We start from the raw sequence: 17,730 nt of genomic DNA, 5'->3' as shown, positions 1-17,730 counted from the left end.
GCAGTCAATAGGGAGGCCACGCAGGTGGATGACGGACTGGTACTATGACTCCCAGATGGTCTGTTTGTTGGGGGGAGGAGGATTCCTCCTCAGAGCAAAGGGAGATAGTCTCTGACCCAACTTTTTCAGGTTTGGGGGAGGTTCAACATTTATTAGGGGAACTTAGGGAACTTTGGCCCTTCCTAGGTCTCCCCATAGAGCCATCAGTACAGGGGTTGATTTCACACTTCAGTGCTACCAAATCTACTCCTGTGACTGATGCTTCTGCAGTTGTGACTACGGCCACTAGTTACAACGTTGACTGGGGCCACAGCCGTGGACCTGGTGCTGATTCCATCGACCTCCTTGCTCCCTCCAACATCCTCCTCCTCAGGGGATGTCCTCCTCCGGGCCTTGATGGAGAATTACCAATGAGGCAAGAAGAAGAAATCAAAGAAGAGACCTCTCAGTGTGTCTTCGTCGTAGAGTTCCAGTGTCTCTTCCCCTTCTTTTTCCAGAGGTCCAGTTATGCGGACAGACTGGAGTAAGAAGGTCACTTCTCCCTATCATAAGAAGGCCCGCAGACCCTCGTATGATCAACATTCTTCCACGGAAAAGGCACCGGGATCTCTCACTGGCTCTTCCACGTCCTTGGACGAGGGAACCACATCACAGGGCTCTCCAGACATACGTGACATGGGAGCTACAGGTGCACGAGTCTCCAAGGATACCCATGTCACCAACACTGATCCTTGGAAGTCACCTTCTAAGGCCAGTAAAGAATCTTCCTCCTCTGCAACTGTTGCATGGGGTTCTAAGGAACCCAGTGCAGCAGCTGCTGCGCATACGAATGTCAGCTGCTGCGCGTACGAGTGTCTCCACGGAGACCTGTGTCACCAATATCAGTTCGGTACATTTTCACAAACTGGTAAAAGGTTCTTCCACCGCTGCATGGGGTTCTATGGACTCCAGTAACAGCGGCGAGTGCTTATGATCCATAGCCACGGACTGTAGCACATTCGTGTGAGAGAGAGGAAGTCCACAGCATGCAGGCGCTGCCTCCCCCCCCTACACAGTCCTGCAAGGAAACAGCGCCAGGATCCCGACAAGGTGAAGCTATCCTATGAGTCTGCTCACCTGGAAAAGTGACAAGGAGGTCCCCTGTCCAGTCTTCTTCTCCTGTAGAGGCCACAACCTCGAAGAAGGCCGGAGCACAGCTTTGGGATAGGCCCCATTCATGGCCGTGTGACCGTACATGGTCATGAGAGCATACGAGGTCACAAGAACGGGTCCACTCTCCCTGGGACATCCCCTGTGTATGTTCCCATGAATGGGTACGCCCTCCCAGACCTTTGCAGACGTCATTACATACCAAAGGTTGACGACCGCTCACAGCCTTCATCTCCTGTCGGGGCTTTGGCCTCTGGCAGGTCTGCAAAGGGTGCTGCACACACTCACCTGTCCCTTCAACCTCCTGGGGATATACCAGGAGGCATGATTCAGATAGGCCTAGGGCTCGGGATCAGAAGCATTCGCCCTCCAATCTCAGCCCCCCACCAAGGCTTACACTCCCGGTTCAGTCCTAGGGTCTGAACAATTGTACGCTTGAGTGGTAGAGAGGGGATCAGGGTGTTCTGATGAGAGTCTCTCCTGCCGGGAGAGTAGCCCTGGAGGAACGTGACCTAGAAGGGCTTGAGGGCCCTTTTCCTCAGGACACAGACACCCCTGAACTACAGAGGACCTACTTTGAGATCATTAAACTGATGAGTCGGTATAACAGTCTTGGGGAAAAGACCATGGCCACTCCTGTGGATCGTCCTTCTGCCCTCGAAGCCTTTTGGGGACCACACAAGGAACCCAATGCTTCTTCGGGACTGTCAGATCTTGCCAAAAGGGTCCTGGACCAAATGAGTTCTCTGGTTTCTATGGAGGAGAAGTCACTTAGTTCAAGCCGCTTGTTTAAGATACTTCCTTCTCCTCTCCCTTGTCAAAAGCGTTTCTACACACCCTTGGAGAGGCCAGTGCCAACCAAACAGGTTGACCCAGACCTGGTTCATCTAGGCCCGGGTTTGTCACTGGACCAACTTCATGCTGAGGGAGTCTACCTGTCACAGCAGGAGTCAGCAGCCTTGGAATCAACTGCCATGGCAGTATTCCTAGCAGTAACACTGTCCGTGTCCAGGACCGCCTCCTCGTCAAATTTGTTGGTCCTGGGTTGGCCTTGGCCTTGAGGAATGGACCGTTGATGGGTTCCGCTTCTCTTTTTCCTAGAGAGCGAGTGGATGCCACAGTAGACAAACAACAGGCTGATAACTACTGTCTCGCCCACCAGGCAGTGGCAAAGACCTCCGGACCTTCATGTGCCACTTCAGCCCGACTTTCAGGTCAGGTTGGCACTTTCTTTATGGGTCCTATGAAGTCCCAGGCTTCAAAGGGCCCTCGTAGTATTACCCAGCCTTCTTCTGCCCCTGCCAAGAGAGGCACGCAACAGTGTCCCTTTCGCCCTCCTTCCCAACATGGGAGAGGGGGGGCAAGAAGAAGGGAGAAGGACACTAGGGGTGGCATTCCTCCCTACATGTTGCCAGTGGTGGGTGGGTGCCTGTTGAGCCGTTGGGCAACATGGCAGGGATATGGAGTGGATACCTAGGTAGTGAATGTCCTTCAGGAAGGATATTTACTTCCCTTCGAATCTGCACCACCTCTCACCAACCACCCGGACCATCTCCTGACGTATGTTTCTGGCTCGCTGAAGGATCTCGCCCTACAGGGAGATGGAAGCAATGCTGAAGACAGGCACTGTGGAAGTCGAGACAGATCAGCCTCCAAGCTTTTACAGCCATCTCTTTCTCATTGAGAAAGCATCAGAGGGATGGAGACCAGTCATAGACCTTTCTTTCCTGAATCGATTCGTTCTCCAGACTTGGTTCATGATGGAAACGATGTGCTCAGTGCTCACAGCCAATTCAGGGAGTCCGACTTCATGCTTTTGGTGGAACTGAAGGATGCTTATTTCCAAATACCCATCCATCAGTCCTCACGCAAGTACCTCCGCTTTATCCTCGGGGAAACAGTGTTCCAATTCAGGACACTTTGTTTCAGGCTCTTAACCAATCCCCAGGTGATCACACAGTTTTCACCCTTGTGTCAACTTGGGTCCACTTGCACGGGGTACGTCTTCTGAGGTATGTCGACAATTGGCTAGTCCTAGCGGGCTCTTGTTCGCAGTTGCTCCAGGACAGGGATCAGCTTCTCGAGTTTTGCCAGAGCTTGGGAGTTGTGATAAACTTTGAGAAGTCTGACCTCATACCCAAGCAGAGGATAATGTACCTGGTCACGTTGATAGATACGGCAGAAGTCTTTCCCTCTGACTCGCTTGTCTGCAAGTTCAGGGTAGGAACATCCAGCTCGGCAGTGACAAATTGTTCTTGGTCACCTGTCATCCTTGGAGAAGCTGGTCCCTCATGGGCAGCTTCACCTTCATTCCTTTCATTGGAAAATGAAGGAGTTCTGATCTCCGGCAAGGGACTCTCCGTACCTTCCTATTCCTCTTTCGAAGGAAGTGAGACAGGACTTAGCCTGGTGACTGGATGACAGGAACCTAGTATGTAATAGGAGTGTCTCTGCACACTCACCCTCCTAAGATGCTTCTATTCTTGGATGCATCAAGGAAGGGATGGGGCACACACCTGGCAGACTTGCTAGTTTCATATGTGTGGGATCAGAATGACAAGTACCTCTACATCAACGTCCTAGAACTCAAGGCAGCCTTCCTGGCTCTCCAAGAGTTTTGAAATAGAGTGATGGAGCACCCCATGGTACTGATGAGCAACAATACCACGGTATTGCCATACATTAACAAGTAAGGGGGATTGGTGTCCCTCCAGCTTCATGAGTTGACGGTGCAGGTACACAAGTGAGCGGTTGCGTATTTGGTGAAGTTGTCAGCCAGATATATTCCAGGCAAAAGGAATGTAGTGGCAGAAAATCTCAGTCGCCAGGGTCAAGAGATATGGACAGAGTGGTCCCTACACCCAGAAGTTGCAGAGAGATTGTTCGACCTTTAGGGGCGGCCAATGATAGACCTTTTTGCAATCTAGCACAACAGAAAGTTGCCAGTGTTTTGCTCAGTCGTCCCGAACCCATGGGTAGCAGCAGAGGACATCTTCCAGAACCCATGGGACAATCTCAATGCATACACTTTTCCTCCATTGTCTTGATTCATCTGGTGATCAACAGGGTCATGATCACCCCGGATCTCATGATGACCCTGGCAGCTCCCAAGTGGCTGCATGCCGAGTGGTACCAGGACCTGCTAGCTCTGCTTTTTGAGGCACTGAGAGCAATTCCACCAGTCCTTTGCCACCCAGAGTCCCCATCCTCCCTCTTCACAGCTGGAGACTATCCAGCATCTCTTGCAAGCAAGAGGCTTTTCTCATCGAGCAGCAACAGTGATGTCTGGATACCTTCGCATATCCTCTGTGGCTCTGTACCAGGGAAAATGGGCCGTCTTCTGTGGTTGGTGTCGTCGTATCTCTCTGGTCAAAGCTACTATTCAGCAGGTAGCGGACTTCCTCGCCTTCCTTCGCCGAGAGAAGCCTCTCTCTGTCTCAGCTGTCAAGGGCTACAGGGCCAGCCTGGACCTGTTCCTACATCTTAAAGGCATCGATCTCTCCTCCTCATGGGAGATCTCTATGCTGATGAGAAGCTTCAAAAACTCTTGCCCTCCCAGGGAACTCAGGCCCCCTGAGTGGAATGTGACTCTCATCTTTTGAAGCCTAACCCAGGAACCCTACGGGCCCCTATGAGAGTCATCAGACAGGGAAATGACCGTCAAGACTGATCTCTTGCAAGCCCTGGGATCAGCAAAGAGAGTAGGCGAACTCCAGTCTTTTTTTCAGTGTTAAGCACTTGAGGGGATGGGGATCCGTTACGTTTGAATTTGTCCTGAAATTCGTTGCAAAGACTCGGAATCCATCGGTCCCTGATACCAGATTCGAGTCCTTCTCAATCCCCTCCTTAGAGGACTTCATCGGTAATGATCCAGATGAGATGCTACTGTGTCCAGTTAGAGTGCTGCGGTGCTACCTGAAGAGAAATTGACAACTCAGGCCTAGGTGTCGATGACTCTTCATTAGTATTGGCTTGACCAAAAAAGAAGTGTCCAAGAACACCATCTCTTGCTGGCTTCATGAGGTGATCAAATGGGCATACTCTACGCCTGATGAAGCAGGAGACAGTACGTTCCAGCCTAGAGCTCACAGGGTCAGAGGCATTGGCCCATCCCTGGCGTTCAGGAAGAACCTGTTGATTCACCAGGTACTGAAGGCAGGGGTGTGGTCTCGTCAGACCACATTCACCTCCTACCTATGGGACATTGCCCATAGGTCCTTGGACACTTTTTCCTTGGGTCCTGTGGTGGCTGCTCAACAAGTTGTGTAGCTCATCCAGTTCCCCTAGCGGGATAGGTAGCATCTCGCCTAAGATGTGCAGTTATGAAAGAGAGAGTCCGTGTGTGTGACTGGCATCCTCCCTTTCTCTTTTATCTTCCTCTTCTCCCTGCGGCCAGAGGATCAGTTGGTGAACCGTAATGTGCTGGAATGGGCGTGATGCAGGTGAGTTACATTTCCAAGCACCCTTTTTTGTTCAAATGTATTTTAGGATGTAAGAGCAAGTCCTCCCCTATCTCTAGCAAGTGGAGAGAGGGGCTCACAATAAACAAACCCATTGGTTATCTTTAACTTTATTGTATCGACATACAAGGTTCATCTAAACCTTTTATATCAATGGCAGTTGAACACATCTTTATGTTCAACAGATCAGAGGCATAGGACTCCTTCCTTTGGTCTACATGACCAGGAAGGAGGCCCAGGTGATGCAAACCACCAGTCAGTTCAGAAGCATATTCAGTATCCTCCCACTAAGAAGTAAGTCTTCCATATGTAAAGACCAAGAGTTTGTATTCGTGTAGGAACAAATGACAGATTTTAAAAGCAATTTGTATTTTTCCTAACATAAACCTGAGGTCTTTACATAAACTGCCCACATAAACCACCCCTCATTCTGATACCTGGGCCAGAAGGTAAGTGAATGTACTGGGCAATGAAAGGGTGGGTATCACCCACCCACCCAACTGCCTGGCAGTTAACTACGTAACAATCTTGTTAGATTGATTGGCTGGCATTTCCATATGTGAAGACCTCAGGTTTGTATGTTAGGAAAAATACAAATTACTTTCAAAATTTGTCACATTGTAAGGTTTATGCAGCTTCTGCTGGAGGCAATATTTTAATAAGACTAGAAACATCCTCATGCAAAGCTTTTGTTGATATAACATTTCACTTTTCTTTGATCTAGAAAAAGTATATGACCAACATGGAGACTGAACTTGAAGGAAAACTTGGTTTACTAAATCTTTCCTCAGAAGAATAGATGCAAATTAAGTGTGGGCAGCAGTTTTTCATCTGTTCACAGCCAAGAAGTTCCTCAGGGCAGAATTTCAAGAGTAACTGCACTACCCATCAGTGTTATTGGCTCTTTATTCCCGTAGGATTTAATGTTCAGCTTTTTCGTAGATTTCCCTAGGGGGTTAGTGCCATCAGTGCACCTCATGTGGTGCACTGTAGCCATTACTTAAGGTTCTTTGCAGCGTCCCTATGGGTCCTAGCTGCACCCTTTTCATTCCATTTATTATACCTCCGTTCATATTCTCTTTCCTACATGTTACTTTCCACCCTTTCAACATTATGTTCAGCCCTGAGTGATAACCTCATAGGTCCCAGTGCTTGGGCTTTTATCCTAAATTTTATATTCCAGTTCCTATTTGTAGATGATCTTTCCATATCCTTTGCAGCTTCACAAATGGTAGTTGTGGAATAGATAACAAAGAGGGTCTGTTAACACTAATGGTAATGCTTTTCTGCCACATTAGGGGCTTGCATCCAGATTGCAACTTCCATATGTATGGGCAAGGAATTTTAGGTATAGAAAAAACATGATTAGTTGACCCCCACTATATCGCGGTTCAGCATTCGCAGCTTCAGTTATTCACGGATTTTTCTGTGGAATGTATCTCCAAATACTGTGTATCACGGAAAATTTACTAAACGGATTTTTTCGTAGAGCAATATTCACTAATTATTGTATTTTCATGTTACTTTCATAACTAAAAACATTATGATAAAAAAAAGGATTTACTAATTTTCAAATATTAATATTGATGTAAACAGCAAAATATCAATAAAATGTATTTTCTTAATGCATATTTATTTAAATATTTAGTTACATTACCTAACTCTACTTGTGAATTCCCAGTGTTCCCCTATGTACTATAAAAAGAAAATGGGACTGCTTGAATACTGTATGAGAGAAAATGGCTGTGCCTGAATATAGGGGGAACATGATTTGTTTTCACACACAGTAAGCCATATATTTTTATGGGTAATGTTGTAAGATGACTTTAAAATGATATTGAAGTGTTTTAGGATGATAGGTTAAAGTATATTTGGTGTTTTAAATATTAAATTAGGCAGTTTTAAGCATTTTAGAGGGGGTCTTTGAACTATTAAAATAGGCAGTTAAAAGTGTTTTTAGAAGGGATTCCAACTTATAGCAGATTTTAGGTATTCATGGGTGGTTGTGGTCCCTATCCCCCCCCCCCTGCAAACACCGGGGGTCAACTAATACAGTATAGGGTTGTTGAACAGAAGATAGTCTTGGGTCCCACACCTAAAAAAGCTGAAGTTCAAATGTTTGAAGGCTTTTATAAAGTTATATAAGTGCTTTTGAGGAGGTGATAGAAAGTAGTTGATTATTCTACATAAAGCCTTAGTTGCCTCAAAATTAGCATATGTGTGTGAAGTGTATTCATCAGCCATAATAGCAAGGTTTTCAGTAGTTTTATAACCTTCACCAGTATGAAGCTTCTTTGTAGATACTAAAATTACCTTTGGGCTGTCATCGCCAGTTACTGATTGTTCAATACTGGCACAGAATTCAGGGAATTCCAAACCCATAACATGAAGGCTAAAGTAGGTTTTAGCAAGAAATATTCTAGTTTTGATAACAGGCATCCCACATATCCTAAACCATGTGGTTAGAATTTTTAGTTTTAGAAGAATTTGGAATACCAAAGGTCAAAATGGTACCAGCAGAATATTCTGTTGTGCTTCCACAGAACCTTTCATCAGTGGAGCATTACAGTTGCATTTTGGGTTCAAAACACATGTCCAAAGAGAAAATGCATCTCATATTTTTAGAGCATTAGAAAGTCATAAAGAGTGTTTTAGTTTTTCCTGGTGGCTCCAGATGCTGCATGGACATTGGATTTTGAGCCGATTTTTTCTAATATTTTTTGAGATGGGAAATTGACTGATCACTCATGAATTTCATGGCACAGTGCTTTTCAGTTTTAACAGCATTGAATGAAATCTTGTTACACAGCAATGCGAATTATGTTATATCTGTATTTGTGAATGAGTTACAAGTAACTGGGCAATTCAGTCCAACAGATCTAATGCTACTAGAAATATTGAAGTGAGTGTATCTTACTTGAAATAAAACCAGAGATATAACATTTTGCAGTGTTCTTGTAAAGTCCCCGCTGAGCGGGTTTTCTATGGTGAACCACCCGTTTTCTTCTATATCGCTCCTACAGGATCGGGTCAAGCGAAATTAGCCATATTTTTCTTGTGTAAATATGTATCTATTACTAATTCATTTGTATCTGCTTCCTTTGCACATGTGTTAGAATGTTTTTATGTCAATTCTTGGGAACTTACTTTTTACATTACTTGTATTTATCCATTGTAATTATTACCGAGAGTAATTGACCTCGGGTCACCTAAATTCTATTGTATTCCTCTGTGTGACGTCCGCACGTCGCTTTATGAGCGACCTGCGTTCTGAATAAACTAGCAGTACCTGTCCTTCTCACTATTTTGCAGCTCTTAAAGTGGTGACCCCAGAGTGGTTCCCGGAGCCATTAGCGGACTCATACAGCGACCTAGTTTTGACTCCATGAACTACCCCACGCCCCTAACAGACTAAACACGGCGCTTTAACCAGCGTTCGGGCGTGCTGACTCTCGTCGGCAAATCACCAGCATCATTAGCGGACCCGCACGGCCCACTCCCAAGTGCGTATCGACGCGAGTAACCCACTCCAAGTAAGAGGGCGATAGTGATTATGGACGCGGACATTCCCTCCCACATACAGTTAACTGTGAACTTCGCGGACTGAGATATCTCCCTCGCACACAACCCACCCAAGCCCTCCCCCGCACCAAGAATCACACGCTCCTCCACGCCACTACCCGCGCCCTGAGCGCTGCCCATCCCGACGGAACAGACTAAATCCGCCCTCACCCACCATAAAGTTGCCGCCCTTCACCTACAGCAACCCATCATCATGGCTCTACAGGGTCGAGGGACAGTTCAGAGTGGCAGGACTTACTGACAAGGTGCTGCAAGCCAACGCTGTGATCAATGCCCTACCGGAGAAGGTCTACAGGAAGCTCGTTACCGTGGGTGTCCACCACACACCCCATCACCTACCAGCATCTAAAAACCCCTCTTGTTGAGACCTGCTCCCTGCCGGTCTCTGAGAGGGCCGCCCGCGCCCTTGACCTCGTCAACAACCCGCAGTATGACCAGAACATCCTAGAGACTTGGGGCGTGATCCAGGACCTCCTCACCCTGCCCGAGATGGACAGCAGCGATAGGCAGTCAGAGATTAGCCTATCAAGGGAGATCCTCCTCCATCAGCTCCTCCCGGAGGTCCGAACCCAGATCCTCGACCCTTACACAATGCCGCTTGAGGACCTGAACAGGACGGCGCAGCGGCTGACGGATTTCACAAGGGCAGCGAAGTGGGCATCTGTTCCCTCCAGCTGGAGGATAACACAGAGGAGGAGATAAGCGTGTCACCAGGAGGCGGCCAGCATACCACCAAAAGAAAAACCCACCGGGGCCTTGCTACTACCACCAGCGGAACTGCCAACCCCCCTGCTCTTTTGCCCATCCAAAAAACGGGGGAAGCGGCGGCCAACATAACAGGCCACCATGGCAGCCTAGGAACCCAGGAGCCCAAAACCATTAGGCAACACCGCCTCCGGCAGGATGATGTTGGTCGACACCGGGGCCGTTCAGTGTTTCTGCCATCCAGGGAGGTCCGCAAATGCCCGCCGGAACCAGCTGCCTTCCTGATGGCTGCCAGCGGTTCCCCCATCCTCTCCTATGGCACCAGTCTCCTGTCGATCTCCATCCTTGGCCGGAGATATACGTGGAACTTCATTGTCGCGGACGTGAGGACCCCACTCCTGGGCACGGATTTCCTCGCCCACTTTGGGCTGGCAGTTGACGTCGGTCGCAAGCATCTATTAGACACCGACGCCTGCCAGTCCCTCCCCCTGGTGCCGGGACCCAGCGTGCCTACCATCTGCTCCGTCGCCCTCCTACAGGATCGGGTGCTCCGTCGCCCTCCTACAGGGTCGGGTCTAGCAAAATTAGCCGTATTTTTCCTGTGTAAATATGTATCTATTACTAATTCATTTGTATCTGCTTCCTTTGCACATGTGTTAGAATGTTTTTATGTCAATTCTTGGGAACTTACTTTTTACATTACTTGTATTTATCCATTGTAATTATTACCGAGAGTAATTGACCTCGGGTCACCTAAATTCTATTGTATTCCTCTGTGTGACGTCCGCACGTCGCTTTATAAGCGACCTGCGTTCTGAATAAACCAGTAGTACCTGTCCTCCTGCTCATTATTTCGCACCTCTTAAATTCTTATTCATATTGGTGAACATGTGTTCAGATATGGAAACAAAATGGGGTAAATAAATAAACGTTTAAATATAATGAAGTTTGATGTGTAATGGTTAAAATGAACATTAACATAGTAAATAACACTAAAATTGTGAAATGCAATGATGAGATAGGGGAAATTTTATAATGCACTCAGAAGCATTGTATGTTCATCAACAGTAAGTGTAAAAACTCTAATTCGGTACAACACCAGAATGTCATCTCCACAAGAGCTCCAGGTATGAGTCCAAAAAGCATCTCATGTCCTCACTGCAGGCTATTTTATAAGCTGAAATAGAGGCAGATTATAGTGTGAAGTCATGTAATTAATTACATTGTGTATGATTATTGAAAATTAAGATAAAACTGCTATAAGATTTATTCATTTCATAGGAAAACTATATAATGAAATACCTCCTCGACATTGCCAATTTATATACTGTACATGTGTGGTGGGTTACGATCAAGCGAACTTACTAGGCACAGACCGTGGGCTCACCAGTCTGTGGGGTGTATAAACATCGGGTGACCTCTTGACACTTTATAAGTGAAGGCTTTTGGAGAGTACTACAGACATATAATCATTTTGATGCCAAAAAACAACAAATTTACATTAATAACATAAAAAATAAAAATGGTAGAAACAAGATTCTACAGATAATGGGGGAAAACTGACAGAGGACGTTACTAAATTTAATAATAATATGGTGCTTATTAATGATTGTATGATGACTTACCATAACATACATTTCAATTCCTATTCAACTGTTGATTTGAGTACATGTTCTTCAGGCATAGCTGTAGATTTTAACTGGTCTGTTAATGAATATCTGCACGGTAGTGATCACTTTCCTATCCATTTGAAGTTTGTCAGGAATGTTCCTACAGAAGCACCACCAAAATGGAAGCAGACCGAGCGAACCTTTTAAATGCCGCTTAGAAGCATATGAATATTTTTCAAAAACAGTTTTAACAAGCGCAGAGGCTGCTATATCGAGAACAAGTGCAAAACTAGGAAGACCTGCAGCTGTCCCGTTGTAGGATAAGAAATATGCTTTTCTCACAAAAATTACAAGAAGATACTATAAAAAATACAAGTCATGTGGCACATCTACTGCTAAGATAATGTATCAACGAGCTGTGGCCAAACAGCGTCGATATTTCCGTAGTGCAAAAAGGAATACATGGATATACTACATAAATGCGATTAATTTAAAAACTCCGTCCAGAGTAGTTTGGAAGAAAGTAAGAAAGCTTTCAGGGAAATTTTCTCCCAAAACACCCTCTTTAAAGGTTGGAGATTCACTAATATGAAGTCCCAAAGATGTAGCTGTATACCTAGGTCAGCACTTTTCCCATATTTAAAGTCCATATAATTATTCCACCGACCTTCAGAGGATTAGGAACTCCCAGGTTCCTTTAGATTTACCTGGTGGTAATCTTAAAACTTACAATGCTAAATTCTCTCTTCATGATGCCCTCTCTTCAATGGATGTTACTTTCCCTGGTGAGGATACTATCCTGCATGTAATGAGGAGGCAAAAACTTACCTCTTGAAGATTATTAACAGAAATTGGATACTGGAATCTTGCCAAGAGGATGGAAAATTGTTGTAGTAATTTCAGTTAAAAACCAGAATAAAGACCCTCATTAAACTACTATTTACAGCCCCACAGCTCTTACTAGCTGTGTATGCAAGCTGATGGAGAAGATGATCAACTCTCGTTTAGTCTGGCATTTAGAAGCACACACATTGCTAAGACATTATTATCAAATTCAACAGGGCTTTGTAAACTTGTGCCAGACAATTGGTCTAGTCTTTGATCTAGAAAAAGCGTATGATACGACTTGGCATCATGGAATTAATAAGCAGCTAAATAGGCATAAAAGGAAATGTGATTAGGTTCATTCACACCTTTTTAACAGACCCTTCTATAAGAGTAAGAATAGAAAATACTTTGTCTTCCCCATTCAAACTAGAAGAAGGTGTGTTAGGGGAATGCTAAGTGTAACTGGCTTTGCTGTTGCCACTGAAAGCATCATCAATGAAATTTCAAATCCTGCACGCCTCACTTTTTGTTGATTATCTAGCTATTTATTACACTGCATATGATGCTGATTCGGCTTGCAGATATTTACGAAATCCACCAACTTCATCTCTAGATGGGCAAAAAAAAAAAATAAATAAATAAAAACTGTTTTCATGTTTTCTATAAGTAAAACAGTAGGTGTTCGTTTTACTAGGTTTAGACGTCAAGAAGTTGTACCAAATTTGAAACTAATTTGTGGTCTGTTCTACCATATGCGGATGACGTAAACTTTTTAGGAATGATTTTTTTTATTCCAAACTCACTTGGTCTAAGTGTGAGGCTTCAAGAAAAGTCAGGAGTGAAAGACTGAATCTTTATTATGTTGCTGTTTCAGATTTAGCTGGCCTTATCCCAGCACGGGCTCTTGCTCCTAGAGCAGCCCGTAATCTTTATTATCTTTATTATGTTGTTGTTGTTTTAGATTTAGCTGGCCTTGTGCCAGCACGGGCTTTTGCTTCTAGAGCAGCCCGTAACTCTATGTTGATGATGAGTCTGTGAGATGGGTAGGTTAATGAAAACTTTATTATGATATATGAAAGTGATTTTGGTGGGGGTGAATTTTGAAATGAAAAGGTTTAGCAGGCAAGGTTGCAACCTCTTTGAACCCTAAGGTACCCATCAGCTGAGGATAAAAGTACGATAGCAGTGAGTGGTGGCTAGTGGGAGAGGCCAACAGATGGAAAAAAGAAGAATTGAGTAGTAGGCACAGGTAATCTTTATTATTCTCGACAGGTGTTTATAAGACAAAAAGCGGACGGAAAGGTAGCGGGCGACCCGAGGCCCCCCGCTGCGTCCATACATGATTTGTGTTTTCTGACAAGGATAAAAATACCTACAACATTTGTTACATGGCATATAAAAGATAGATATACATATCGGCAGAAAGGCCGTACAATGATGCATAAGATGAGGTACACAAAGCATCTGAAATAAAGACAGATCAAATACATGACGTGATTAATGTACATCTGAAAAGGGAAACATAAGGAAAGAGAGGCGCGATTTGTCGCCCTTCATGAGCATATTGAAAATTTAAAGTGCAAAGTGAAAAAGACTCCCAATCTTTTGAAAGTGATCTCTGGCTTTAACTGGGGCGCAGATAAGAAATCTGTGCTACAACTATCTGATGCACATTGTAGATGGATGTCAGATTTATTCATCAGCATGCAAAAGTAAACTCCACGAACTTGATGTAGTCCACAATATGAGTTTGCGTATTTGCTCTGGGGCTTTTCCAACATCTGTCGAGAGTCTTTATGTGGACACGCACCAACTTTCACTTGATTTACGACGAGAGGAGTTAGGCCTCCGATACTTGATGATTAAAACTAATGCTAACAATCCATCAAATAAGGTTATTCGTCAACTTGATGCTAGAAATTTCAAGCCAAGATCTTCTGTTCCATTCCAGAAACGGCTAAATGCATCTGTAAATGATAATTCTATACAGACTCAGAATGTTCATGAATTGGCCCCTTCCAAAATTCCACCTTGGCTCATACTAAAAGCTGAATTGTGCAAGAAAAATATAGTAAAAAAGAACACCCCTGATGAAACTCATAATAACGACTATAAAATTTATTATACAGATGGTTCGAAGTCAAGCGAGGGAATAGATTTAGCTGTTGTCACGGTTAATTTTTGTGATATTGCAAAACTACCTCCTGCTGTTTCAGTATATACAGTGAACTATCTGCCATTATTAAAGCCCTAGATATAGCATATCATTCAAATAAGAAGTCTTGTGTCATATTCAGATTGTAAAAGTGCTCTGGAAAGCCTTAAGAATTATAATTCATCCCATCCTTTAGTAGAGACGGCGGAAGCGTGGCTGTTTCGCATTTCGTGTAGGCGTAAAACAGTATATTTTTGTTGGATTCCTGGTCATGTTGGGATCCCAGGGAATGAAGAAGCAGACAAAGAAGCAAAGAGTGCATGCACCCAGGGAGAAATTGATATAATAGAGTGTCCCACTTAGATATGAAAATCTCTGTTCGCAAGTCTACACTAAGTGGTAGGAGCGATGGTCATCTCCCCTTCTTGCTAATGACAAGAAGTTATAAACTATTAGACCTCAAACAGGATTTTGGCAATCATCCTATTGAAGCGACAGGCGGACTGAAGTTATTCAAACAAGGCTGAGGATTGGTCACTGCCGACTGGCACAGTTTTCTCCTTGATGGTAATAGTGCTCCAGTATGTGTTCAGTGTGATAGCCCTTTGACAGTTGAGCACATTCTAGTTCACTGCACCAGGTATGCTAAAGAGAAGCGGATATAGCCTACCATCTAGGTGGTAAAACCATGATTGAAATTTAAGGAGACAACATTGATGTTGGCCCTGTTTTGAGTTTTTTAAAGTGTCTTATAATTTTATATAGATATGTATTTTTTTTTTATCTTATCTATGGCAGTTTTAATTCCATCAGAAATTAAATCTCTTCGATTTTACCTTTTCTAACATTGACCTTTAGAATGTCTATTATGGACTCATTATTTATATAATTTCCATTTTCATTCATTCTCATCAGCGCTGAATGACCCTTCAGGTCCCAGTGCTTGACTTTATGCGTAAATCACATATTCCACAAGATATAACGATATATCCCCTGTCTTAGGTGACCTAGCGACTGTTAGCCGTTGGTGGTGATGCTAAACTTGTCATACTCCTAATTTCATGTATTGAAAACTCATAATTGCCTAAATTTAGGCATTATAAGAATTGAGTGTGAAACCTCATAAACAAATGATGATAGAGATTGTCCAATAACTCATTGTTACGAAGAGAATAGCTTAGTAACTAAATATGAGGTTAATTTTAAGAAATTGGTGAAATGAATATATATCGAACTATAATAGTGTTATTGTAAATCAATACTGCAAATAAGGAAAAGATGCCGAAGATTAATAACAACATAAGGTAGAGCAATGATTCTTCGGCGCGTAAGAAATCTCAAACGGAAAAATTGAACAAGAACTTTATATCTAAGAGGGAAATGTCAAACGCAAGTGTCGTGAGAGAAATTCCTCACAATACCTTCTAGTGAATTAGCCACTTCACGTAATGATCTTAATACCAGTAAGTTCTTTCCCTTGATGTTAAATGCATAAGTTGCCTTCTCTGAAGTATGAGTCATCTTACTTTTGTCAGCTTTCAGGCACTCAATCTTTTGCATTCGGGTCGTTTCGGCCGTAAGCACGTTTACGTGCAAAATGGGCGCCGTGTTGAGTACCAGCCCCTTGGGGATGTACGTAAAACATGAAATAATAATGGTAAATACCATAAACATAACGGTAAATACCATAAACATAACGTCTTACATTGTTTTGGATGTTACGGCCTAAAGTGACTTACGGCCGAAACGAATCTTTTTCATGGGATTATCAACCCTCGAGTCAACTTCTCGGCTTCTAATGATTCAATTTTCTTCATCAAGTTATTAATGTTTAATAACCTTCATCGGGTTATTAATGTTTAATTAGCGCCCCAGGCCAAATCTTTTATTCACAACTAATTGGTCTTCCCGTCAATTGCGAATTTCAACACAGTTATTTACTCATTTCTACAGTATATCTGTTATCAAAACAATTATTACAGAGCCACTTCAATTTCTCGTTGTTATCTTCACTAAAGGCTTCTAGAAATACGAGTTTCCTAGGATATTGCTCATCGTGATCACATTCACATCCTACACAATCTTCAGCGTTTTTTCTTTGCTGACCTTCTAAGTGACTTGATAACGTAACAGCGTAGCCTCTAAATTAAATTTCTACGGCTCTGTTTCAGATAACAGGTACCCTGGGGTGGAACTGAAGAAAATGAAGTAAAAAACATTCAATAATAATAAAAATCAACTTTAAAGAACATTAGAACAGTGGAATCTTGTATGTGTATCCGCAACAGCTGAATTTATTTCATTGTTGCCCTTTAGTGATTATTAGATATTCTCTATGAACCTTGCCATCGTTTGAATGGTAGCAACAACCAATTGGTAAAATTAGTAAAGAAACTGATGTACATAAAAATGCAATAGATTTAAATAATTTTTTTTATTCATAGTATGACAAATTTTCAAATATCATTTGTATTGTAGAAATCAGTGGAATGTTAATTAGGCATAACCGTAAACAAGAGAAACTGCAAGACTGAAGTCAAAGCCATCAGTATTCGGACAGGAGGGGAGGCTAAAAGAAAGTGTAGGTTGACAGTTCTAACAATCGTTTCTTCCTAAACAATAGTTTATGCGAAGCATATCCTTACAAGTCACATTTTCAAGCTTAATTATTCTAGTAACAGTAGTATTTATTGAAAACTGCATGACAGCTGAAGTAGACTGGTCTGCAGTTAATGTAGGCTACCCTAGACCTGTACCTTAAGGCTGTATCATAGTGGGTAATGTATTTTACCAGTCGTGTGTGTATGTAGCAAAGTAGGTTAGGGTAGCGTATAACTCCAATTCACAGGAGGTCAGCCTATGCCAAGGTCATAATAACGTATAGGGTACCGAGTCTTAGGTACCTGGAAGGATTTACCGAGCCCAGCTTTAAGCATAGCTTAGCTTCAATGCAAGGCATTTTTGTGCAGAAGGACTTGGGTTAATTATTCATTGGTTTTTATGTCCATTGCAAGTGTCATCTATTTTTCACCAGAAGTGTGGCCCGAAGCAAGTAAGAAATAGAGTTTGCAAGGTTGCATTTGTGGGAGCAAGGTCTTTTCAAGAAAATATACCCCCTGCAGGGAAGTGTTGCAGGGAGGTGCACTGTAGGTATTACTTGAGGATCTTTGCAGCGCCCCTTCAGCTCCTAGCTGCAACCACTTTCATTCCTTTTACTGTACTACCTCCATTCATATTCTCC

At 43.5% G+C, this 17,730-nt stretch overlaps 1 protein-coding gene across 3 annotated transcripts in view; it reads left to right on the top strand.

Moving 5' to 3' along the window:
• The first annotated feature begins 16,944 nt into the window (after positions 1 to 16,944).
• SIDL (SIDL trafficking protein particle complex subunit 10) overlaps positions 16,945 to 17,730 on the top strand; it is a 196,909-nt gene continuing 196,123 nt past the window's right edge. Inside the window, exon 1 of one of the 3 annotated variants that reach the window (XM_067093177.1) lies at positions 16,945 to 17,070. The gene's annotated coding sequence lies outside the window, so the exon portion shown is untranslated. The other 2 variants (XM_067093187.1, XM_067093195.1) reach the window with 2 other exon arrangements.

Source organism: Macrobrachium rosenbergii, chromosome 4 (genome assembly GCF_040412425.1).
Source record: "Macrobrachium rosenbergii isolate ZJJX-2024 chromosome 4, ASM4041242v1, whole genome shotgun sequence".
In the NCBI taxonomy this organism is placed as follows: domain Eukaryota; kingdom Metazoa; phylum Arthropoda; class Malacostraca; order Decapoda; family Palaemonidae; genus Macrobrachium; species Macrobrachium rosenbergii.
The sequence above is the reverse complement of the archived record's forward strand: the minus strand, read 5'-3'. Positions and strand labels throughout refer to the sequence as shown.